At 43.5% G+C, this 25,849-nt stretch overlaps 1 protein-coding gene across 2 annotated transcripts in view; it reads left to right on the top strand.

Annotated features, from left to right (window-relative positions):
- The window catches only part of NRXN2 (neurexin 2), an 871,230-nt gene that overhangs the window by 831,805 nt on the left and 13,576 nt on the right, over positions 1-25,849 (top strand). The window lies entirely within an intron of this gene.

Genomic DNA, 25,849 nt, shown 5'->3' on the forward strand with positions numbered 1-25,849 from the left:
GCGGCTTATAGGATACCTCAGAGATAGGGGCTTATAGGATACCTCAGAGGTAGGGGCTTCTAGGATATCTCAGAGATAGGGGCTTATAGGATACCTCAGAGATAGGGGCTTATAGGATATCTCAGAGATAGGGGCTTATAGGATACCTCGGAGGTAGGGGCTTATAGGATATCTCAGAGATAGGGGCTTATAGGATATCTCAGAGATAGGGGCTTATAGGATATCTCAGAGATAGGGGCTTATAAGATATCTCAGAGATAGGGGCTTATAGGATACCTCGGAAGTAGGGGCTTATAGGATATCTCAGAGATAGGGGCTTATAGGATATCTCAGAGATAGGGGCTTATAGGATATCTCAGAGGTAGGGGCTTATAGGATATCTCAGGGATAGGGGCTTCTAGGATACCTCAGAGATAGGGGCTTCTAGGATATCTCAGGGATAGGGGCTTATAGGATACCTCAGAGATAGGGGCTTATAGGATACCTCAGAGATAGGGGCTTATAAGATATCTCAGAGATAGGGGCTTATAGGATACCTCGGAGGTAGGGGCTTATAGGATACCTCGGAGGTAGGGGCTTATAGGATATCTCAGAGATAGGGGCTTATAGGATATCTCAGAGATAGGGGCTTATAAGATATCTCAGAGATAGGGGCTTATAGGATACCTCGGAGGTAGGGGCTTATAGGATATCTCAGAGATAGGGGCTTATAGGATACCTCAGAGATAGGGGCTTATAGGATATCTCAGAGATAGGGGCTTATAGGATATCTCAGAGGTAGGGGCTTATAGGATATCTCAGGGATAGGGGCTTCTAGGATACCTCAGAGATAGGGGCTTCTAGGATATCTCAGGGATAGGGGCTTATAGGATACCTCAGAGATAGGGGCTTATAGGATACCTCAGAGATAGGGGCTTATAGGATATCTCAGAGATAGGGGCTTATAGGATATCTCAGAGATAGGGGCTTATAGGATATCTCAGAGATAGGGGCTTATAGGATACCTCAGAGGTAGGCTCTCACCCTTTTTACCTATGTTTGATTTCCAACCCGACTACAAACTGTCGTCATGCTGATCCACAGTCATATAGTTTTGCATCCGCCGCATCGCGTCCTTTAGAGGTGACGTTAGTCCCGTCTCCTAGCATTCCCTTATGTATATTAAAGATGTTGGAGTGATTTTTATAAGGAGCAGGCTATTGTGTGACAGCACTTTGGCCATATTGTTAATTAATGCGCAAAGCCAAGGGAAGCAGGCCGTGACCCAGAAATGAAGAGGAGAGAGACTTAACAACCTTTTTGAGGTACTATGGCATGGTTATTTGATGCAGGAGGTTACCATGACCCTTACCACATGGTATTTGTTTTCACAGTGGAGTGTAAATAGGTATTCATGTGAAAAGTTGTTAATGTTTGTGCTGTGTCTGGTTAGCCTGTCCCATGCGCAGCAGGAGACGAGTTTTGTCATCACTTCTGTCTGTCTGTCTGTCTCTCTGTCTGATTTGTAATCACTTCTGTCTGTATGTGGCTGTCTGTGTGTATCTGTCCGGGCCATAACCTTTTTACCATTTGAGTTTTGTCATCAAATTTTCACCAAAGCTTTATTGTGATAATACGGAGAAGGAAAATTATTAATTTTGTCAAAAGGTTAAAAGGTCAAAAGTCAGCATCACTTAAAATCATCAATTTTCATCCAATTGACCTGAGATTTAAATTTACCATTTGAGTTTTGACATCAAATTTTCAACAAAGCTTTATTATGATAATATGGAGAAGGCAAATTAATAATTTGGTCAAAAGGTCAAAGGTCAGCATCACATTAAATCGTCAATTTCCATCAGAATAACCTGAAATTTAAAGAATTTGCATATTGGGTCAATTAATTATTGCTTCACCAATCAAAAGCTAGAAGCTGATTATTTTTAAGATCTAAAGCTGAAAGGTCAAGGCTGCATAAAATCAGAAACTTTCATTTTGTGTTTTTTGTTAAACTGTTTTTGTTATTTTGGCCATGCGGAAGCAGAAGATGGAAGCAGAAGACGTCTGAATACAAACATATGCGGATGGGCTTTGCATTTGTCGATGCTTTCTAGTTTTATTTTGTGACAGCCTTGCCATTGAGGAAGACAAATTGTGTGTGTCTCTTCATTTAGTCTGCGTGCATGTGTGTTTGTATATACTGTATACTGCTGCCATGTTTGCTACCTGTGCGCAAAGATGAGCCACAAACACAGATTATGGGTTTAAAGAGGTAGCCATTGCAATTACAACGGAAGACAGCCAGCAATCCGCCTAGAATAGATGTCTGTAGACATCCCTGGAATTAAAAACATTGTCTAAGCAATCTCATCTTCTGAAGCTACATCATGCAATCACTGTGGACAGGTAAAAAGAGGCAGGTGCAAATTTGCAACTGCCGGCCTGCACCTGTTATTGTCAGCAGAAGTGTCTCGTAAACCACCTGTGAATGTTTCCAAAATCTTTTCACAATACTAGGGATGTTAAGGAGCTCTTGAGGTGGCCACCTTTGCCTCACGATGGAATGCTTTCTCTTTGTTATTTGCGGAGGCGTGAATCACACCTTCCTTGGAGAATTACTTTGCTGTATGGCAGTGGCTGTAACCTTTTAGATCCAGGTTATCATTTTTTGCGATGTAAAAAATAAGGCATTCCTATTCCGCAGCAGTTTACCTTGAAACGATTTATGAAACTGGAATAGATTGCGTATTTATTTTTTGAGGAGTCGCGGAGTGAACCCAAGTCGGAATTTTCTACGTGCGACTGCATACATGTCAGCGCGTAATGTCATTTGCCGTGTTATATCTTCCAACCTTTTATGGCATGCAGAAACCTCATGAATCGGTTGTGAATAATGTGGAAGAAAAATGACTCGATGATAAGGTAAACATATGATTTGTTTGCCTGGCACGTCAAAGGTGTTGCTTTTCAATGAGTCCTACCTGCAAGTTGCCTAGTTAGATGTGTTTGAACAACCCATCATGAAACAGTTGTTATTTAGTCTTCAAGCACACCTTTTTGTATACTTTGAGCGTTCGGATTAGCCTATAGAATGCAGTAGTCTTTGTGCTAAGCATCGCTCTCTAATGCGCAAGCTCAGTTTTTTTCAGTTTGTAGTGATAGCATGGAGCTGGTGATTAAATATAATCATGGAAACGCTGTGTGAAGGATGTAATAATTATCCTTAAAAGCTCCATCTTGCTATATAATGTCAAACTGCGTATCTGACTGTGAAATGGAATAGTCTTGGTTGTCAGTTTCGTCAAATTAATTGAGTACTTAAAAAAAGAGAGAGCACTGCAGCCCACGTGCAGTTACGATGAGTGGCCCGCAGGATTTCGTGAGATGAGAACCGAAATCTAAATTGAAGACACGTGATTACTACGGGTCAAATTGCTGCCACTGGAATATCTATACCAACTGCATTAATCATCTTTTGTCCGACGCGCTATTGATTGTGTGTGATAGAACAATTGATCTTGAAAATATATGATTGCAAGGGCTGGGTATGGGGGGATAACTTTCTCGTCGGTCAATTCTTGTTTAGGCTCAGATATTTATCCGTTTCCAACATCCTGATCATGTTGCATAATTGTGTCTGATCGTGCCTTGTAAGATCGTGAATTTTTACAACTTGTGGATCAAATTGACTCATGTAAAAATAGCCTACAACCCTGAAAAAAGGGGAATTGGTCATAAAACTTTGTTGTTATTGTCGTTGTTGTTTAGCCCTGGACAGTTCTCTTGAACAAGCCCACGGTACGGAGACAGCCGATACATCTCCCAGAAGCGATCCAGAGATCCCCTACATATAGGATGGTGTACCCCCACCTTCACGCCGTCAGGGCCACGACAGAATATGAGAGAAAGAGAGAGAGCGAGAGAGAGAGAGAGAGAGACTGAGAGAGACTGAGAGAGACTGAGAGAGACTGAGAGAGACTGAGAGAGACTGAGAGAGACTGAGAGAGACTGAGAGATTTGACTTGACTTTTATTACAAAACTATAAAAATAAAAAAAATAAATGTCGGGTGACACCGTCACAATTTCGGTCTTCGAGGCCGGCCGATAGGCACAGTGTGACCGGAAGGGACGAGGTTCTCCTGACCACGTGGCCCTTGACTTGGTTTGTCCGCACAATGTGGGCGCTTTCAGGATGAACTTTAGCCGGGGAGCGTTTGGGTGCGTGGCGCCTTTGGGCGTCCCGGTCTGATACTGCCGCCCACGCGCAGAACACCTTGTGAGTGCACGTGGGTCCCGGCGGTCCCACTGGCCTAGCGCTACCATGTTTAGAAATCATGAATTCAAATTGAAATCATGAGATGAGATGACATGACATGAAATGAGAAATCAAATTGAAAGAAAACAATCACAACAGTTGCACAAGCATTTACATGATAAATAAACAAATTATCAGCAAATAAACAAGCAAGTGTTAAGGAAAACAACTACATAGTAAATACTAACTGACCCTCGGCTATTTTGAAAAATGCATTTCTCACACACCACTGCTTCTCAAAGAGTTGTACCTCAGAACAACAACAAAATTCCAGCTTCACTCTTGAAACACAGAGAGCTTTAAACATTTCCAAAACATCTGTACAATACGAATCATTCTGTATCTTTGATTTCCTGATCTTATATATCGCCAACTTGGCTTGCACAAGAAATAAATGAATTAAAATTGTTGTTGGGGAATTGAACCGCCCATTCGGGCCAAAAATAAAGGCAGGAAAATCAAAAACAAAGGAAAACCGTGCAAGTAACATTTTAAAGAAAACAAATAAAGGAGTTTACCGGTCACAGCGTACATACGCATGGGGAAAGGTTTCAGTTTGTCCACAAAATGGACATTGCTCACTTATCGCTTGTGAGAAGCGACTCATGAATTAGGGACTTTGTGGGTAGGATCCAATGAGCAATTCTCCTTTGAAGATCCCCAACACATTTCGGCACAGGCTGTTTATAGTACCACCCCCAAATAGGGTAAAGGGGAGGGGTATTCGGCAGGACTGCAGGCCATCTACAGGGTACAGAGGAGGACAACGAAGAATGAAAATGAATGAATGATCGTTTTAAGGCCATTTTCCCCGCTAGAGCGGGGGTTAGCCTTGCGGGCCCCATGACAATCATGGCTCCCTGTTTGAGGCAATGTTTTTATGGCCGGATGCCCTTCCTTACGCCAACCCTTGGTCACGCTCTTACGATGCGCAGGGATACGGTGTACCTATTCTAAACTGGGGTACACACCGTGATCATTCATCCCAGCAAGCTGGTAACTTACGATGCGCAGGGATACGGTGTACCTATTCTAAACTGGGGTACACACCGTGATCATTCATCCCAGCAAGCTGGTACTCCATTTACTGACCTCGGAAGGATGACAGGCTGAGTCAACCCCCCTGGCGTTAATTTAGTGATCGACCGGGATTCCAACCCAGGATCCTAGGATCCCAAGCCGGCACCCGAACCGCTAAGCCAACACCAGGCTTAAAGGTGGACAACGAAGGAAAAAGGGTTTTTAAGCATTGCACAGGCAGGGTCTTTTGATTGCTCCCAGAAAAGGATAGAAAGCGGCCAAAACTAATAGGTTCCAAACTGAGAGAACCAGATAGACAAAGATTGGGGAAGGGCGGAAAAGATTCAGAGGTGGGTATGGGAAGGTTGCTTGCCCAGCCATTTGAGGCACAGGAGATGTGAAGCACCATTTACAAAATGCTGTCAACTCTGCGACACGATCTAATGCCAACCGTCGAAGCCAGAGCGGTAGCACTTATCCACCTGTCATTGGTGGCATTTCTCAAGTGACACACTTTTGTTACTGAGGCATTTATAAACTTTTGAATGAAGGTGCTTTCATTCACCAACTCACCAAATACAGAGTTGTGAAATAATGGTTCGCTGACGAACATGGATCGAACATAAGTCGAGGGGTCACGGAGACAGGTAAAGGCTTGCCACGCATTCAGTAGGCTTTGGTGAAAAGCTGGTAGTATCGATAGGTCTATCTTGGTCGAGTCCATCACGAACAGCTCCTGTGCAAGGTCCAACTTCCCCGCTTAATGTAAGATGCAGCTGGTAAGCTGTCTCCAGGCCAAACATGGTTCAAACAAGAAGCGCCATGTTGTTCGACAGATGTTCGTAGGCGGAAAGCCATGATGCAGCACTTGACATTGTCAAGCCCTTGGCCACCCTCTGCAGTTGGTAAGTTTAGAATCTCCAGTCTCAGCCAATGCTTTCCGGACCAGAAGAAATGGGTGATGCATTTTTGCATGTCCTCCACCAGAGTTTTGGGCGGCTGCAGGGAAAGAACCTTTTACCATAACTTAGTGGTGACCAGACTGTTGATGACTAGTACCCTACCTCGGTAGGACAGTTGGCAGAGCAAGTTCTTCCATTTCAGTAACAGTACTTCAATGTGTGCCAAGAAGCCTTCCCATTTATGCCTCACAAAATTCCCAGGGCCAAGGAACACCCCTTGGAACTTAATCCCATCTCTTCTCCATGAAAGATTGGCAGGGAGAGGGGGAGGGAGACGAAATAGGGGACAGGTAGGGGGTAGGTAGAGGGTTAAAGCCACAGCGCTTCTGTTTTTGTCCAATTTATTTTGGCCGATGATGCCCTGCTGAAGAGATCCAATGCACTCATCATCAAATCAACGTCTTCTGACTGTCTGATGCAGACACAGATGTCATCAGCAATGCTTTTTAAGGGGTGGGTTCCAAATGTAACACCAGATAAGGACTTCCGAAAGGTATTTAAGAGGGGCTCAAGGGATAAAGCGTACAAAATTCCTGACAGAAGGCAGCCCTGCCTTACCCCTCTCCCAACACAAAAGGGGGGTACAAGTTCATTGTTTATCTTTAAAATAGCCGATATGTTTGAATAACATAATTGTATGTGGGATAGAAAGAGAGGTCCAAAACCAAAACATTTTAGCACTTCAAAAAGATATGTATGAGAAACACAGTCAAAATCTTTCTCCTTGTCGAGAAAGATCAAGCCACAACTTTCATAATTAGTCTCACAGATTTCAATGACATCTTGGACAACAGAGATATTATCCTGACTATTGTGACCAGGAACACAATAAGTCTGGTCCATGTGTATAATGTCTCCTAGTCGGGGTGAGAGACGCAAGGTCAAAGCCTTTGAGAAAATTTTACAGTCCGTACACAATAAGGACACTGGCAAGCGTGAGTGGTGACTCCAGATCCGTTCTTTGCTTTGGAGTTAGTGTACCGACACCATCAAACAAGTTCGGAACAAGCTCTGCATCGATATCTGTTGCCTGGTAAAGTGTAGGGAAGAAGAGTCTTGCATCCTTCTTAATTTCTACAGGGTTGGTCGTGATTGAATTATCAGGACGTTTCAAAGCAGTAATTTGGGAATGAGGAAATTTTGTTTCAAAATCAAAGAAAAACCGGGTCGGAGAATCCAGGAGGTAGCGATGCTGAAAGCGTAGTCTCGGTAACGCTCCTTGGGTTTGATTAGAAATTATATTATTAAGAAGAGACTTCTTCTCACATAGTCTTAGTTTATTTTGGGGGGTAGGATAGGTTTTTTAATTTGTTTGAATCTGGAGAATCTCCTTCTCCAGCTCCACTTTCATTCTGCATTCTACCTGTGTGTTTAGAAAACAAAACTGCTGACAGAAACTTCTAATTTGGACCTTTGTGTTGTCCCACCACAATCGCTGGTCCTTAAAACTGGATTTGGAGCCTCTCAGATTGGACCACACCCTCTCAAAGGCATTCCTAAAGGAGGGGTTATCTAATATGGAAATGTTTAGTTTCTAAAAAGAGTGGCGATTTGGAGATAACCCTACACGGTAACTCATGGTAATGAGGTGATGGTCGGAGAAACCAGACGGGGAAATTTCAGTGGTGGGGGACAGGTTGGCAAATGGCAAATTTATATAAAATCCATCAAGTCTGGCAAGGGCCACTTGATTATTGGCAACCTTACACCAGGTAAATTGATGGGTGCCTGGATTTTGTATCTGCCAGATATCTTGAAAACCAAAATCTCTTATTATTATAGATAACAGTCTGGCTAGTCTGCGGTGAGGTTCTCCGCCATTCCGATCGCACTCAGGTTGCAGCGTGCAATTAAAATCACCGCCCATTATAATGCACTTCTGCAAGTCCAACTGCATCATGTGGAGTCGTAACCTGTCATAGAAGGTTCGTCGGTCTGTGCCCTTTGAAGGGGCATAGACATTTATTAAAGTAAAATTTATGTCTCCATCAACAAAATCCAGTGAAGCTAAGTGACCTGGGATTATTTCCTGAAATGAGAGTTGGAGCGGGCAAAAATGGGGATTAATTAGAAAAGCAACTCCTGCTGTACGAGAGGTTGAATCGCTAAAGTAGCCGGCCTTTTTCATCATTCGATTCCATATAGCGTGAGATGATGGGTTAGAGTGGGTTTCTGGTAGGAAAGCCACATCTAGTTTCCGTTGCCTTACAAGGTTGACCACTTGGAGCATCCCAGACTGGCTCGCACCATCATTTATATTGAGGCTACCAAAAATAGTCATGGAGATGTAAAAGAGGTAAGGAAAGGGAAATATGTGTGTCATCCTTTTAGTTCGTTTTTTGCCCTAACAATGTGTTTATTAAGCCTACTGCATTGGGGTTCCGTGGAATTGTGGTCAATGGGTTGGCGAATAATACACCTTGCCGTTTCAATAAACCCATGTAGATCAGAAAAATGATCTTTTATTTCATATATATATTTTTCTGAAAGTCTGGTTCAGAAACTTGAGTATTTGCGATCGTAAGACGTTGGAATCACTGTATGTGGGGAATTCCTCAATGTCATAGGATTCCTCCTCAGACATGTCAGAATCACTATCTGGGACCCCTGGCTCTTGAGACACCAGAATACTCTGTGGTGTGCAGGTGTCATCCTGCCCTGTTTCTGTAGGAAGAGGTTGAGGGAGAGGTTCCACCAGAACCCCGGGTAATGTGGCGGTGAGGGGCGATTCTGTAACCTGTTGCACAATTTGAGGTTCTTCCTCGGGACAATCATTGTTCTCAGGTACATTTTCTAAATTGGCCGGTACAACGACTATTTGATTTGAAAGATCGCCATCAGGTGCGTTGGTACACGGAGGGGTCGAAATTTGCTCTTTTTTCCCCCCAGTCGAGTCTTGACCCGACTTGTCATAATCCGCACAAGGATTTAACATAGTTTGCACTCCAACCTCACCTGGAGGTGGCACATGCAACTCCTCCACATTAGGCTGAGGGTCCATATCGGCAGCAGGCAGAGGATCTGCATTCACATTTAGCAATACTTAATATCGATTACTCATCGATGTTTTATCAGGTGTTACTGAGTCCAATGCATCAGAGTCTAACACCACCTTCTTTTCCTTACGGGGTGGAGGGACATTCCAAGGTGTTTTCCTCTTTCTCAAAGAGGAGACGAGTGTAAAACCAACCCCAAACGTTTTCATTTTCGGAGGTTTTCGATGTCGGTGGTACGTTTTCTGTTACAGTATCAGTGGGTGTTGTCTGCTCAGCCACTGCAGGGGCAATTTGTGGACAAAACCGTTTTAGATGCCCAAAGTTCCCACAACCGAAACATTTTAACGTTTCCGTGGACGCATATACCTGGTACTCGTGATTATCCACACGAAACGTAAATACCGCGTTGAGCACCTTGTCCGCATTGGATGCAGGAAACACAATGTACGCTTGCCGCCGGAAGGACCTGATCTGTTGCGCCTGCTCGTTGCGACACATTAGAGATAACATCGTGATCTCCGATGCCACTGTACCATACCGAGAAAGCTCTTTTAAAATTAAATCATTTTTCAGGAATGGGGCACAATTTGATATCAAGACTTTCACGGCTGGGGTGTCCAGTGGGGAGACCAGGCCAAAATGTCCATTCTCGGTGGACAAAACGGTCGCCACAATTTCATGCACAAGCTGCTCTTCAGCTACGAATATTGCCAGGTGTTTGTTCATCCGTGAAGCTGCACGAATTTTCTCGAGCCCGATTATGTTACCCACCGCAATAACGATGTCTTCCACGGTGACCTCGTTAGGGGGAACGCAAACCAGGCCATGTTTCCGCATCAAGCCCTCGAAGGCAGCGTAGCGGGAACGTGCCGACATTACGACAATCGGAAAACCCTCAGCCTAAGCCGAGATGGATTTGGGGAGGGTGGACAGTTTTCTGTACCAGTCGGGAAAAAAAGGGAAAAGTGATACTCGGCGTACACCAGCACGAGCGAAACTATCACGAGGAAACACACCTCTCAATGAGAAAAAGGGCGAGAAATCACGTCAACCCGTCAGAGTGCCGATGGACTCACCCCTCGATCTCACCGAAAAGCGTGGTCTCTCGTTCTCTCGTTCTCTCTCTCTCTCTCTCTCTCTCTCTCTCTCTCTCTCTCTCTCTCTCTCTCTCTCTGTCGCCACCTGTCGGTGCGTTGGGTGTGGCGTCATGGCGGCTGTGAGCAACTGCTCTGTGCTTTGGTGAGCCCGTTGCGTTTTCCCCTCCCCTCCCCTGCCCCCCCCCCCCCGCTCCCTCTCCTTCTCCATCTTGTGTGCTTCGGCATTGTGTTTTCATCCGTTCTGCACCCTTGTCTTCGAGAGAGAGAGGATTGAGAGCGGGCCCTTGTTGGGTGCGGCCTACTGGCTTTGACGGCGCTTTGTAAGCCATTTTTGTGCTTAGAACGCACGTTTTTTATTTACTTTAGCTCGATTATTTAGGTTTGATACCTTCTTGTCCGGTCCGGACAAGGGGGGGGGGGGGGTGGGAATTTGATCTGTTTGTTGGTGTTCGACAAACATTGGGTTCTCTCGGTTCTTGGCTACGAACTTTTCTTTGGTCGAGTTAGAATGGCGGGCGAACGTTTCCGCATTGATACGTACGAATCGCTAACTCGTAAACACGGGCCAGCTTGTGTTCCTCCCAACGAGGTGGAAATTAACGATGTGCTTTCCGCCATTGGAAACATCGTTGGTGCACACAGTATTCACGCTGCCTCTCGTATGAATAAGAAATTTGTCGTTTTTTTGTCCGAGGAGCACATGGTAGCGAGTGTAGTCGAACAAGGCTTGTTCATTGAACCGAACACGTTCCTCTCTGTGTTTGCTTTACAAGCCCCGACGGTAAAGATTAACATCAGTAATATCCCGCCATTTATTAGAAATGAGGAGTTACGTGAACAATTAAACAAGTTCGGTAAGGTCGTATCGAGGATTTCGATGGTGCCGATGCGAAATGTTTGCGATCGATTCAAACATGTCATGTCCTTTAAGAGAGTGGTGTACATGATACTGCCTGCAAATGTAAAAACGCTCAATGTCGTGTTGAGTGTGAAAATCAACGGCTTTGAATACAAAATGTATGCCTCCTCGGAGGCTATGACGTGTTTCGAGTGTGGGGCTTACGGGCATGTGAGGAGTGCCTGTCCCAATGCGGTTAAACCGCAGGAACGCGGATGGTTTGGTGAGGAGCGACTACTCTTCACCGCACCATGAAGGGGAGGAGGCAGATCGAGTGGTTAATCCACCCACCGCACCGACTGCGGTGAGTGAAGCGCCAGACCCGTCCCCCCCGACCGGGGGGGTGGGGGAGGGAGTGATAGACTTAGAACGTGAGGTGACTAACCCTGCCCCTCCACTTAAGGTGGGAATAAAAGTGGTTGAACCCTCTCTCATTTCGTCCACGGTACACGACAGTGCGGACGATACCATGGAAGTATCCGTAGTGGACACCAGGAAAAAAGGTCAGAAGCGTTCAAGTGATGAATCCTGTGATTCCGAAGAAAAACAAAATAAGATTCAGATCGTGTCAGGTTCGCAGGACCTCCAGGGTGAGGCCTACACCGGAAACTCCTTGGCGGTAATGGAGATGGTACAGGAAGTGTGTGCACATGAGGAAGATTCGCTGGCACCACTTGCTGAGATTGAGTATGACCCGGAAAATAGTCGATCCTCTCAGGATGTGGTAAGTCCTTGTCCTGATAACCAAACTCGCTCAGACAAGTTAGCAGCTGGATCTGCTAGTGAGGAAAAAATAGATAAAGGGGAAAGTCCTTGCGACTGTGAGGATAACGTTAACCCTTCCCTGACAGATAAAAATGAAAGGGATGATGAGGTGGGGGACATACTTATAGCCACAGAGGATATGGTAAATTTGGAAGGGTCTGCAAAGAGTGCGGAGGTCCTTGACCCTGTAGAATTGCTGTTTCCAAAACTAAGTGTTCAGCAAATAGGAGGAAAAGATGCAGATCAAGATGAAGCACTTGATTCTGATGAAACCTCTTCTACTCCACTCTTTAGTGCTTCAAGTGCTCAAGAGAGTGAGGCATGTGATGACAATACCATCACCATGGTTTCTCAAGAAAATGTTATCAAGTTCCTTGAAGAAACGTTCAGGAAAAGACATGTAAAAATCAAAGACTACTTTCCGAATCTGCATGATTTTATTTTGACTGCAAAGAACATGATTTGTGAACCTTATCAGGTTAACATGTCAGAACCTCAATTCCAGAGGCTAAGAAAATGTGTAACTCGAGCGGGCAAGGAACTTTATGAATAGTTAACAGAGTGGAGATAAAAGTAGCATCCTTAAACATCAACGGTGGTCGCAGTTGTGTGCGTCGCCTCCAGGTGTTTCAAATGTTTCAGAATGAAAAAATTGATGTGCTGATGTTACAAGAGACGCATGCAAATCAGTCTTCTGAGGTTGAGTGGTGTATTGGCGTAATATCTTTAAAGGTTGTCACTTTTTCTCCAGTGCTTTCGTTGATGCCAAGGCTGGTGTTGCAGTAGTCTTACATCCTAGACTCCAGCCGTTGGAGATCAGATGTAGAGAAATTTGCAAGGGCCATTTACTATCTGTGGAGTTTGTCAGCGGTAACCAAAAGATTTGCACGACTAATGTATACTGCCCTAGTGCGAACTCTGCAAGAAGTGCTTTTCTTCACAAGTTAGCAGGTTTTTTAAGCACTATTGACCTGTCCATGTTGGTTTGCTTGGGGGGAGACTACAACTGTACCCTCAACCCACAACTTGATAGAAACACTCCTGAGCCTCATCCACCGAGTGCAAGGCCTTTGGCACAGCTCATTAAAAAATTTCAACTTGTGGATGTGTGGCGGGTACAGAACCCTAATATCCGGCAGTACACGTGGGTTTGTGCCGCAAGAAATCTTTTGACAATGGCTCGTTTGGATAGAATTTATGTTAACCATGATAAGGTAAATCTTGTCAAGAATTCATATATAAGGCCATCTGGTTTTTCTGATCATCACATGGTTGTTGTTGTATGTGGCCTACCTCATCACGTGTGTAGAAGTGCATATTGGACTTTCAATGTCAAACTTTTACAAAGTGAGCATTTCAAAGAAGCATTCAGAATGGTATGGAAGGAATGTGAAATGCAAAAGTTTTCCTACCTAAATTTAAGGCAATGGTGGGATTGCACAAAATCCCAAATTAAGTGTTTTTGCCAGCAATACTGTCGTTATAATACCTGTAACACACTCGGTGTGATAACTGCCTTAAAAAACGATATACTTTATTGTGAGCAGAAATCTGGAATGTCCAACGAAAATGTCCAGCAGTTGTCAGAGAAAAGAACACTACTGGCTGAAATGGTGAGAGAGCGTGCATCTGGTGCTTTCGTCCGACTGCGAATGGACAATATCCAACTTGACAAACCAAACAAAGACTTTTTCAACCTGGAAAAGACAGCCAAGATCCCTCAACAAATTCACGCTTTGCGCTCTTCTGCCGGTGCGCTTCTGTCTTCTCAAAGTGACATCAAAGATGAATTACGAAACTTTTATTCAAAGCTGTTTGCCTTGAGAACTGTGAACCAGGAAAACAGAAACGAGATGTTTGAACTGCTCCCATCTTTGTCTGAAGACCAGCGACAACAACTGGAGCCTGGCATCTCTCTCGGAGAACTTACTGTTGCTCTTAAAGGAATTCAAGATGGGAAAGCCCCTGGACTTGACGGCCTCCCAGTTGAATTTTACAAGGCCTTTTGGGACATTCTAGGCCCTACTCTACTTGACATCTTTCATGATAGCCTTGAACAAGGTGAATTGCCACTAAGTTGCCGGAGGTCAGTTTTGTGTCTCCTTCCAAAAAAAGGGAACTTGCAAGACGCCACAAATTGGCGGCCTGTGTCACTCCTAAATACGGACTATAAAATATTGTCGAAGGCGCTCGCGATACGTCTAAAGGAAGTCATCCCCCTTTTGATTGATATTGATCAGTCTTATTGTGTTCCTGAGCCTTCTATTTACGATAACATTTTTTTGGTGAGAGACTTGATCAGTCTCGGTCGTACTACATCTCATGGTTTTGGTTTGGTTCATTTAGATCAAGAAAAAGCTTTTGACAGTGTTGACCATTCTTTTTTGTTTGCTGTACTACAGAGAGCTGGTTTTGGACAAAATTTTGTTTCCTATGTTAAGTTGTTGTATGAAAATGCATCCTGTCTGTTGAAGGTAAACAACAGCTTATGTTGCCCTTTTCCCTTTCAGCGAGGCATCCATCAGGGCTGCCCGCTTTCAGGAATGCTATACAGTCTCTCGGTCGAACCTTTACTAGCTTTGCTCCGAAACTCAGTGAAAGGAGTCTCCTTAACAAAAAACCACAAAATGGTTACTTCAGCTTATGCGGATGACATTTGTGTTGCTGTTTCCAGCCAAAATGATGTGGGTGAGGTCTTTCGATGTCTGTCCCAGTTTGAGCTCGCCTCCACGGCAAAAGTAAATTGGAACAAAAGTGTTGCCTTATGGGTGGGCCCCAGTCCACCTTCCTCAGCTCTGCCTGTGTTACCAGGAGGAATGCAGTGGAACAAAGACGGGTTTAAATATTTAGGGTTATTTCTCGGAGTCCAAGCATATGAACAAAAAAATTGGGAGGGTTTCTTGGAAAGAATTAAGCAGAAACTGGCTAGATGGAAACGGTTGCACCACCTTCTATCGCTTAAGGCAAGGGTGACAATAATAAATAACCTGGTGGTTCCTTTTATTTGGCATAAAGTTATCCCCCTCCAACCTCCGAGATACTTGGTCACAGGCATTCAGAGGGTTCTAACTCAGTTTTTCTGGGGAGGCCACCATTGGCTTGGACCAGACACGGTGTGCAGACCCCGAAATGCAGGTGGCCAAAGCTTGATACATGTTCCGAGTCGGATAATGGCTTTCCGCATGTGGACGATAAAGCGTTTATTGTATGGTGAGTGTGTCCTGTGGCGGCCTCTCACAAACGCTTGGCTGCAGGAAGCAGATGGGTTGAAGTATGACCGAGAGCTCTTCCTCATGGACCTGCAGCATGTCAACACGACTCTGCTCCCCGAGTTTCATCAGAGCCTTCTGAATGCCTGGCAAGTCCTTGGAATACAACGATTAGAGGTGTCCTACGATGCAAAAAAATATATGCATGAGCCATTGGTTCTGAATCCTTTATTCCCTGAAATTTCAACCTCCAGGTCATTTATGCATTGCTTCACCTGTAATGGAATAAACAGAGTGCGAGACCTGATGAAGCCTTCCCTAAATGGATGGTTATCCACCGGTTCTCTCACATCAAAAGTGGGGGTTCGGTCATCTAGAATGGTGGACAAAGTTTTGAGAGTTGTGATTCAAACTTTCAGGGAATTAAATATCGGGTGGACTGGGGCAGATGAAGTGGTGGACTCTCGTCTCTATTTCCCCGAGCTCCAAGTCACCTCAAAAAAACAACAGGGTGTCTTCTCAAAGTCAGATGGTTGCGGTGTGTTCCATGTGATGGGAAAAAAAGTTATTTATGGGATATGCCAAGAGGTGCTTATACCGAGTTTCACAAAACCTTTAAAAAATCGGTGGGATGAGATCATTCCGGCTAATTCGTTCCTATCTCCAGTGTGGAAAGAGATGTATAGGTCTCCAACCTTAGGTCGAACCGGAGACTTAAATTGGAGATTAGTTCATCAAGCCCTGGTCACCAAATACTTACTTAATAAGTTTGATCCTTCTGTACTGAATGTTTGTCCTTTTTGTGAAGAGGCTGAAAATGTGACCCATGCTTTTGTGAAATGTAAGAGATTGGTACCCCTTTTTTGTTTCCTCCAACAGCTCTTTTATAAATTTCAGTTTGTTTTTTCTGTTGCAATTTTTGTGTATGGCATTGAAAGGAGCACCAAGAACAAGACAGCGGTCCCTTTCTTGAATTTTCTGTGCGGAATTGCTAAACTCGCAATATATAAAACTAGAAAGATCAAATTGAGTGGCAGAGATGAAAATGTGCTGTTTTGCTTTAAAGGAATAGTGTCGGCGCGGATAAGTTTCGGCAGTGTGAACGACGATTGTTTTACAGATGAGGTGTTGAGTTTGTTTTTGTAAATTATACTTACGCTCAATGTCCACATATACATGTATATACATTCTTTTTGCTTGTACAACTTTCTTTTTCTTGTAAAAATTTTGCGGTGTTCTTCCATGTGTGTTTTGATACTTTTATTATAAAAGCACATAAAAGTCTCTCTCTCTCTCTCTCTCTCTCTCTCTCTCTCTGTCTCTCTGTCTCTGTCTCTGTCTCTGTGTCTCTGTCTTTGTCTCTGTGTCTCTGTCTCTCTCTCTCTCTCTCTCTCTCTCTGTCTCTCTGTCTCTCTCTCTCTCTCTCTCTCTCTCTCTCTCTCTCTCTCTCTCTCTCTCTCTCTCTGTCTCTCTGTCTCTCTGTCTCTCTCTCTCTCTCTCTCTCTCTCTCTGTCTCTGTCTCTCTCTCTGTGTCTCTGTCTCTGTCTCTGTCTCTGTCTCTGTCTCTCTCTCTCTTTCTCCGCCCGCCCGCGGAACTACGTAACTTCCGGTTAGTGCACCCTGCGCAACAACAGTCACGTGATTGGATACGTTGAAAACAAACCACAAAGGGGCACGTGTTACAGCCAGAAATTATGGAAACGGTGTAGGTTATTTGATCATAACTCGCTTAATTCTTGTCTGATCTTTAAAATTGTAACTTTCCGACAAGCTAGAAGTAATTCTCTTTCTAACAATATAAAGTTTTATGAAAAATAATACGAAATGTTTGTATAGCCGCCTGCGGAACTACGTAACTTCCGGTTAGTGCACCCTTCGCGACAACAGTCATGTGATTGGATACGTTGAAAACAAACCACAAAAGGGCACGTGTTACAGCTTACTTCCGGTAGTGTCGCCCTCACCTATAGTGGAAAAAAATAATAGAGATAGCAACACAAGTGAGGAGGGGGGTGAGGGGAACGAGTGGGGCGAGGGGAAGGAGTCGGGGGAGGGGGGACGGTTGGAGGAAGGCAAGAACGAGCGGGGGGAACGGGCGTGGAACTGGGAGGTGGGGGGAGGAAAAATGGGAAGGGAGGACGAGGGTTGTGGTAGCCTACCGGGTTTGATGAAAATGGAGTGGTGGGGGGGAGACAGAGAATACACAATGTGAAAATAACCAAAAATGGAAAGGAAAGGTGAGAACAACGACCAAAAAGGAGGGGGGGGTGTAGACAGATCGAAAGTTGGAGCAGCTCGCAACTCACCACAAATGCACAGCCGCCATATTGCCACGCCCAACACACAAACGGCCAACAGGGGGCGAGAGAGAGAGAAAGAAAGAGAGAGAGGCAAGAGGGAATGGGCCATTCCATGGGGGACCGATCGGCACTCTTGACCGTGACTGCGCTGCCCTGACGAGTCTGGGCAGCAGGGAAAATGGGGAAGATTTGGCCCCCAACTTGTATTGAGGGGTACAACCACCACAAAGAGGCGTCCCAATAGTTGATGTTTGTTGTTGTTGTTGTGAAAAAAATTGCTCTGCTCAAGAAAGCAATAAACTTAGATTTAGCAGCAGATTGCAGGTCATCCACATCAATACTCATGATCTCTTCTACCCCAACTGACCCGATTTCCAAGCATTCTCCTTTATCCAGGTTATTTTGATTTTTTTTCCCCTCTCCTTCACCTCTTCTTCTTTGGTAGTTGTCAGTTGGTTTGTTCCTTTTCTGTTTCATCCCCGCTTTCACCTTCCTCTTCTTGCTGTGATTAATTCGGCTTGTGCAGCTCCTTTACTCCCCTGTGTCGTTCTCCCCAGCGATCCCCTTCATCTCACTCTCACTTTTACTCTGCTGTTGGTGTTTTCCCATTTTCATTCTGCTCCACCTCTTCCATGAGCCCTACAAAAAAAAGAAATAAAAAGGGAGAACATGTTCATACATAGGGACCTACCCCTTAACGCATTTCTTAATTCTGCCTTCGCCTGTGCTACATGGGATAATTGTCTCTCAATTAATCAGTTCTATTAATCTACATCCAGCAGAAGGCCCACCCAATTTAAGGGGTACCCAAATCCATGGTACAACATTTGTCCTCATAGATAAAATCAAACCCAAGTGTCTCAGGATTCATAAAATCTGCATTCAGATGACATTTCAGGATACCTGTGCAAGCTGAGAATTTGACCTTTTTGTGCACATATACCCTCAATCTAGAAAACAGCATTTTGGGAAATTGGTTTCTGAGAATGATGCTGTTTTCAAAATATTGTTTTCATACTTAAAGGCTGCCAGGATGGTCTAGACCTAGAGGTAGGCACACTCATCTCTAGCCTGGGTTTGAATCCTGACAAAGCCATACACTGTCATCCCGGTGTTTCACATGAAGTTAAACTGGGCGTCCTGTCTCCCGGAATTCGTTGGTGGACGTTAAAGATCCCACCGTGTTCGTTGCAAAGAGTAGGTGAGCTATCGCCGGCATCGTGAACAAGTTACAAATTCCAGCCCCTAACTACTCCTCGGACGTCAATGGAAAACCACCAAGTGCAACCCTTGCCAAGAAACTGCTTCGGCAGTACTGAACCTGTGATTGGGAAAAACACCGGAATATGAATAAATACTTGTTTGAATAAAATATCAGGGTCCCAATTGAAGTTGTGCTTGGGGTACCAATTGGAATTTTTCTTACACTTGGAATATCACCTGGCACATAACACCAAATGGCATAAAATATGGCTATAAGAGGGGTTTAAGACTCGGACCCTCAGCAGTAAATTCACAAGTGGTTGGTTTTGCCTAAAACTTTATTTTGCATTAAAAAGTAGAATGGCACTGGAAAAGCACCAGGCTGAACAGTTTACCTTTTGGATCCACTAATAGGCCGGATCTGGATTCGGACCTGAACCAAAATCGAATCAGCTTGTTCTTGTCACGCACCCAACATGTTCACCATGTTTTTTTGTCCGAATCCATCCACAACTTTTTGACATATCCTCATCACAAACAGACAGACAAACAGGATGAAAACATAATCTCCATCCTTCCTTCGGTGAAATTACTTATCTGTGGGGTTTTTTCTTGTAGTTTTCTGCTCTGTGTACAGAACTGTTTCCGGGTCATTTCCCCTTAATTTGAACCATTATGCATTAATATCGAACAAGCTTTAGCAATTATTCTACCAAAGCCTCTATTGAACTTTTTCGCAATCGTTTATGCATACTTCTGCATCCGCAAGATGGCGGCCTCCATGGAGCGATTTGGTGCGTCAAAGCTTCAAATTCTCAAAGGATCCAGCAAAATCTGGCTTTTCAACATCATACGCGTTCATTCACAACACCGGCTTCGCCGGCTAAAAAAAAGATGGGTGAAACAAACTCCTATTTAACTTTTTCGCAATTGTTTATACATACTTCCCCATCCGCAAGATGGCGGCCTCCATGGAGCGATTTGATGCTTCAAAGCTTCGAAATTCTCAAAGGATCCAGCAAAATCTGGCTTTTCAACATAATACGTACGCGTTCATTCACAACACCGGCTTCGCCGGCTACTATATTAAATAAGGCAATTATCTGTATGTGTATGTGTGTATGTATGTATGTATGTATGTATGTACATCTGAAAAGGTGTGTGTGGATGTGTGTATGTATGTATGTATATCTGAAAATTATAGAAAGAAATAGAGCTGGCTCGATCTCCACCAAATTTTGCATACGTGTTGGTAGTCCCCAGGTTCAGGTGAAGGCATGAGGAACCCCCCCTCCCCCCGCCGTCTTCCCCCAGGGTTGGTGGGATGTGGGGTAGGGTGGGGTTGGGGGGGGGGGGGGCGGAAGCGACTTCCTATTTTTTCCGGATCTCCACCAAATTTTAGCAGATCTCTACTAAAACCCTGGGAAGAGGGGGGGGGGGGGGAAGAGACAAAGGAAGCTGATGTTTCCAGTACATAAAAATTGCTTCCCTAAACTCCAAATTTCTCTGATAAGCAAATAATCTCTCACACCCACCCATGCAATATTGTATTACAATGCTATATTTGGTTCATATTCTTAATGTATGGATTTTCCTGTTGTAACAAATACTGCTTGTATACTCGTGGTACACTGTTTATTTCCACATATTGTGTATTCGATGTTTCTCTCCTGTTTTATTATGTACAATTGGGGGCATCGAGAGGGCTCAGGTGTGGTCGCTGCCTCGGGCCCGGGGTCCGTTGAGGGGCCCGAGCTTCTCCTGTAAAAAAAATTTCAACACTACAGTGAAACCCCTCATCGGCTCATCCTCATTTCCTCCTCATCCTCATTTCCTCATCGTTACATTTAAACCCAGAAGCTAATTTTGCTTTCCTTGCCGCGGATTTCTTGCCAGAAACAAAACATTTACCACTGTTAATGGTACAGTTTCAAACTCTATAGAAAATGGTTATTAACCAAAAATATGCGTTACAAAGAAATGGGTTTGTACCCTCTTTGTCCAAAAGAAATTCTTAACCATCTACTCCCGCATTTTTTTTGCCAATCTTATGGAGAAATAGTGTTCAACAGCCGAGGGTGCGAATTGACTCAATCGGTCCAAACGTCCCGCTATCTCCTTTATTTTCTATCATACGGCTAAATAAAAGCGAACATTTGTTTTTTAAAAGATTTTTGTTTTTCATGAAAAAAAGGTTCCTTAAAAAGTTATAAAAGAGAGAAAGGGCGGGGACTGGGGCCCAGAGGTTGTTTGCCTCGGGGCCGGGTTTGCTCTCGACGCTCCTGTGTACAATATTGACACATGTGATTCATATTAAATAGAGGTATTCAACCTGGTAACCTTGACTTTATTTGAACACTTAAACTATTGCAATGCATATCTCTAGAAGTACAGTTTGTAACACACATTAAATACAATATACATTTTACATAACATTAACATATGAGTGCTGTACAAGTATAACAAGAAAGAGTAATCGGAGATTGCAAACCCTCGCCAGGATGTGTTTTCAGTGTTTTTTAAGGCTTTTGTGTTAAAACAAATATGGCGGCCGAACCACGTGACTGGTGACGTCATCATCTTTTTTTTCTAAACTTATTTATTCCTAGATTATGCTCAAGAAATTTCATCTTGATCGGATGAAGTTTTATACTTGTCGAATTATGATGTCATAATGGAGGAACCTATGACATCGTCATTAACATATTGTATTCCCAATGGAGAGTTCTTTACAATGAGCCATGTCTCAATTTTTTCTATTCAGCGCTTTCGGAGATATAGAGGTGCAAAGTTTTTCGGTTTTTCCAAGATGGCGGCCGAACCACGTGACCTGTGAAGTCATAATTATCATAAAAATATTCTCCAGGTGGAGTTGCACCTCTGGTGAAAATTTCCTATCAATCAGACCAACCGTTGCAAAGAAAATCGTATTTATTCTGTGCGGACAAACAAACAAACAAGAAGACATCATGCGGAGTACGATACTTGCAAAATCCGCCCCCCCTCCCCCCCCAAGAAAAAAAAATTCCATTGATGCAGCAAATTGTCCATTTCATCAAGATTAGAATTGACAATCTTGATCAAAGCTTGGGTCAATAGAAAGAAAAGTGACGATTTTTCAGATGAAAATTGATGATTTTGGAAGGTTGACCTTGAGTTGACCTTTGACCTTTTGACCTCAAAAATAGTTAGTTTCTCTATTTAGTGACTCAATGTGCAAATGCTGTTCAATTTTCAAGCCAATCGGATGAAAATTGAGGATTTTTGAAACTTGGCCTATGTTGACCTTTTGCCCTATTTTGACCTCAAAAATACTTGGTGGTTGAATTTAGTGACCAGATATGCAAGTCCTCTTCAAATTTCAAGTCAATTGGATGAAAATTCAGGATTTTAGAAATTTGGCCTATGTTGACCTTTTGGCCTATGTTGACCTCAAAAATACTTGGTGGTTGAATTCAGTGACGAGATATACAAATGCTCTTCAAATTTCAAGTTAACTGGATGAAAATTGAGGATTTTAGAAATTTGGCCTATGTTGACCTTTTAGCCTATGTTGACCTCAAAAATACTTGGTGGTTGAATTCAGTGACCAGATATGCAAGTCCTCTTCATATTTCAAGTCAATCGGATGAAAATTGAGGATTTTAGAAATTTAGCAAAGTTGGTGACCTTTGGCCTATGCTGACCTTTTGACGTTTTGACCCCAAAAACAATAGGCTTCTTGCTTTTTACCAACTTTACCATTTGTTGAAGTTTCGTGAAGATCGGTTGAAAATTGTGACCTGTAGGCCGGTGGCAAACAGACAGACAGACAGACAGACAGACAGACAGACAGACAGAACCACAAACACAACCGACCAATATATTTGAAAAATCTTCGATTTTGCAAGTAACAAATACACAAACGGACTCAAATGCGATACCCTCTCCTCAGGCAAGGGTAATAACGTTTTATTCAACTTCCTATGAAACCTATCCATACAGGAGTTCTACCATCTGTGATATTTTGATCTCCTGGTTATCCTGAAGTGGTTTGACCTCATCTGTGGAAATGGGGATGGACGGCTTTGGTTGTGGCCTTGTGGCAGGTTTTTTGTAGGGAACAGTCTTTTATTTTCATGCCACATTCAAACAATGTGTATGTTTAAAACAGGTAATATATCAGTGGTAACAGACAAGTTAAGATTTCAAATAACTAAATTATGCAAATGGTTGATTCGACATGTAATGAGTAGGTTTTTCATATTCGACATTACTTGACGTGTATTGGGATCTCATGTCCGCTTGATCAGCTCTCTGATGTACCGTACCTGGACACCTGCTCAGTTGTTGTCATTGGCTGCACCAGAATGCTTGTCATATCATGTGTTGTCCTCTTCCCATGAATGGTGTGTTCATTGTGATCCCAGCTATCAGCTGCTGGTATAGTTACCTGGCCTCCTCTGTTGACTGGCACACGCTCTGATGGGATGTATCTGCATTCGCCTCTTCTCTGACGTTTGTTGTTGAGAATCCACGTGGAAAGCGGCTGCTGTGATGAATGTCTGTAGTCCTGTATAGGATATGCAATTCCCTAGGACACTCATGATATCAATCAGCTTCCTGCTTCCGATGTTGAGGAAGAACACTGCCAGGCCTAAATGCTTGGGTTATGCGATTGAAGTTGGTCGTGTTAAAATATCACAGGCAATTTGCTCAGGCAACCCGTGTCTATGTCGATATCCTCTCCGTCTTCATACATTTTTTGATTCATCATCCAACCAATAAGTTTGTGCAGAAAAGGATCACCAATTTTTCTGTGTACATCTAAAATTTTCAACCCAGGAGAGTGGTATTCGCCGTCTAGCTTACTTGTGAGAGTAACTTGGTTTTGCAATATGTCAACTGCACGACGCACAATTGTTCCTTCACTGCCTAAACATCTTTACTGGTTTCAGGCTCAATTCAGCAGAAGTAAGTTTTCTTGCTGGTTGATTTGCCTTAAGAGGCTCCACTCACAGATACGTCATTTGAGCAGACAAGATCAGAGCCACCTTTATGTGGAATGAATGCCAGTTTGCCATTCTTTTTGGAATTTCAACTTCGGTTTTTGCGACCTGTATGCATGACTGCTGTCATTTGACTGCTGTCATTGCATGACTGCTGCATGACTACTGTCATTTTCATCAGTAACTCCTAGGAGTTCCCTGTTTGGACTCTATTTGGGATCTGAACTCCTTTATGAATTGCTGAATAGCCTTCCATCACTTCAACTTCACATACTTCCATCACTTCCATCACTTCCAAAAACGGGACATCAACTTCCATCACTGTACTCGTTCTTCTAGCCGCTAGATGTTTTGTGCGTTAATGTATGAGGAGACGCAGTTTCTCTTCCTATGATACCGAGCCTCAACTGCAACTAGGCCACCATTAGTAACCCCTCGCAACTATTCTATAATCTGGATGTCATTTTTCTCTTCTGAAGCCTGCATGACTGTTGTGTACATGTTCTCTTTGCTTGATTGTCTGTTAAGTTTAAGTACGTACGTCGTACAGACTCCACCTGTGACCACGCTGCTTGGAACGGCGTGTTTTCCCACAAATGAAGCAGTTGGTTTTCCAATCAAATATTGTTTCACCTGTAACTGGCTTAGCGGTTAGGGTGCTGGCTTGGGATCCTAGGATCCTGGGTTTGAATCCCGGTCGATCGCTGAATTAACGCCAGGGGGGTTGACTCAGCCTGTCATCCTTCCGAGGTCGGCAAATTGAGTACCAGTTCACTGGTAATTCCCTGTGTGTCGCAGGAGGCGACTAACAGGGTTGGTGGCAGGAAGGGCATCCGGCCATAAAACATTGCTTCAAAAAGGGGACCATGGTGCCCGAAAAAGGCCAGCCCCTGCTTTGTTGGGAAAAATGGCCTCTAAAGGTGGTTCTTCTTCTTTCTCTCTCTGTAACTGATCAAGTAAGGTGGGTACTTGAACTGCCTTTACCTGCATGCCCACTTCTCTATGCACCATCATCACCATCTGATTGACCACCACCTTGGGTTAGAGACGCCATGCGTTTCTTACTTTCCTGTCTACATGTGTTTCACGACAGTAAGTTACTTTGTGATGGCCTGCACCATGTAGAATTTGCTGCTCACGCTCGAAAACCTGTTTTGTTACATCAAGTCTTTCTCTGCATTTCCAAAATAAGCTTCTAGTTTGGATACCCACAGTCTTATGGAATGGCTGTGCGTAGATACAACTAGTCTTGTCAAAGGCGGCTTTGCATTCCTTTTCCGAAGGCCTAACCGTCAAATTCAGAAGCTGTGCTTGGAATGTCAATACATCACAGGCCAGGAAAAGCACCTTGTTCCTGAAGACAAATGAACCAGCCATTGTGACGTGGCACATTGATTAACATTCTCTTCTTCAGCAAGGATTTAATGGATACAGCATAATATATGTAAATGGAGTTCCTTCAAATGACGTGCTGTGGCATGCTAAATGGTAAACAGGTTATCATCATGAAACAAGCTCGACACTTCTATGTTTGTATGAAATATTTTATGCCTCTACAGACATAAATTAAATAGCCTGGATGAACCTATTGAATTTCAAAATCAATATCCTGATATGAAAGGTAATTTTACTGTGGAAATAATAATGCGTATCGGAAGCAATTTTGATGTAGAATTGCTTAAGCTTGTCCAACGTCAATGCAGAATGATTCAAATAAAGGGGAAACGACCTTGTTGTAGCAGTTCTGTGTAGGAAAAAGAAAAAAGCTGAAAGAAAAAGGCACAAATAAACAATTTCATTTTTAATGCAAAAGAAAGTTCAAGGCAAAACCACCCACTTGAGAATTTACTGCCGATGGTCCGAGTCTTAAAACCGCTCTTTCATTTCGGCTTTTTACGTTTTGTAGCCAGAGTTTTAAAATTATTTTGAAGAAGTTTGTTGTTATGTGTCAGGTGGTGCTAGAAAAACTTCATTTGGGACCCAAAGCACAACTTCAATTGGGACAATTGGAAATTTAAAAAATGTTTTATTCAAACAAGTATGAAAACAATATATGTGAAACATTCTCAGAAACCAATTTTCCAAAATGCTGTTTCCTGGATTGAGGGTATAGGTT

This window comes from Myxine glutinosa, chromosome 9 (assembly GCF_964187855.1).
Source record: "Myxine glutinosa chromosome 9, kmMyxGlut1.1, whole genome shotgun sequence".
NCBI lineage: Eukaryota > Metazoa > Chordata > Myxini > Myxiniformes > Myxinidae > Myxine > Myxine glutinosa.